Source organism: Belonocnema kinseyi, chromosome 6, assembly GCF_010883055.1.
Source record: "Belonocnema kinseyi isolate 2016_QV_RU_SX_M_011 chromosome 6, B_treatae_v1, whole genome shotgun sequence".
Taxonomy (NCBI): domain Eukaryota; kingdom Metazoa; phylum Arthropoda; class Insecta; order Hymenoptera; family Cynipidae; genus Belonocnema; species Belonocnema kinseyi.
The window spans coordinates 129,557,196-129,558,776 of NC_046662.1; positions in this window are offsets into that span (position 1 = coordinate 129,557,196).

Consider the following 1,581-nt stretch of genomic DNA (forward strand, 5'->3'; position numbering starts at 1 on the left):
ATGAAAGAGGGAGCTCTTCTTAATATTTTGACACCAAATTCATGTCGATACACCTTACCGACTGCGAGTAAAGCCACCCACGCTTTAACTTGACAGACTGTAAGCTTTTAGAGGGATCAGAATAAGAACTCTTAATTCAAGAATATAACGCTAATTTTTAGCTAGGTGCTAATGGTACAAATAATCATTTTCAAAATTTTAAATTTATCTGCTATATTATCAGAGATTGTACCTTACCGACAGTAGATCAACCCTCCAAACCATGAAGGCAGAAGAATCTACACAATATCGATCAAGTTAAGAATCTTTAATAACAGAAAATGCTTAACGTCTTAATAAGACTAGATGTAAAATCATATTTTTAAATTAAAATCAAAATTATTTATTGAAAAAAGAGATCCTACTCCATCTTCACTTCATTGGGAATCGAACCACAAAACTTCTGATTTCCGGTCAGGTGCTTTCCCTATTAAACTATTAGAGGGATCAGAATAAGAACTCTTAATTCAAGGACATAACGCTAATTTTTAGCTAGGTGTTAAGGGTGCAAGTAATTATTTTCAAAATTTTAAATTTATCTGCTATATCATCAGAGATTGTACCTTACCGACAGTAGATCAACCCTCCAAACCATGAAGGCAGAAGAATCTACACAATATCGATCAAGTTAAGAATCTTCGATAACAGAAAATGCTTAACGTCTTGATAAGACTAGATGGAAAATAATATTTTTAAATTAAAATTAAAATTATTTCTTGAAAAAAAGATGCTGCTCCATCTTCACTCAATTGGGAATCGAACCACAAAACTTGTGATTTCCGGTCAGGTGCTTTTCCAATTAAGCTATTCGAGGGATCATAATAAGAACTCTTAATTCAAGAACATAACGTTAATTTTTAGCTAGGTGTTAATGGTACAAGTAATTATTTTCAAATTTTTAAATTTATCTGCTATATCATCAGAGCTTGTACCTTACCGATAGTAGATCAACCCTCCAAACCATGAAGGCAGAAGAATCTACACAATATCGATCAAGTTAAGAATCTTCAATAACAGAAAATGCTTAACGTCTTAATAAGACCAGATGAAAATAATATTTTTAAATTAAAATTAAAATTATTTCTTGAAAAAAGATCCTACTCCATTTTCACTCCATTGGGTTGATCTACTGTTGGTAAGGTACAGTCTCTGATGATATAGCAAATAAATTTAAAAATTTGAAAACAATTACTTGCACCATTAACACCTAGCTAAAAATTAGCGTTATGTTCTTGAATTAAGACTTCTTATTCTGATCCCTCTAATAGCTCAATTGGAAAAGCACCTGACCGGAAATCAGAAGTCTTGTGGTTCAATTTCCAATGGAGTGAAGATGGAGTAGGATCTTTTTTTTCAAGAAATAATTTTAATTTTAATTTAAAAATATTATTTTCTATCTAGTCTTATTAAGACGTTATGCATTTTCTGTTATTGAAGATTCTTAACCTTCCGGTGGGCGCGCCTTTGAAACTCACACGAGCGGGCGCGTAGCAGCACTGAGTGCTGCCTCCAGAAAATCGGATTTCCCGCTCATGGAGTAGC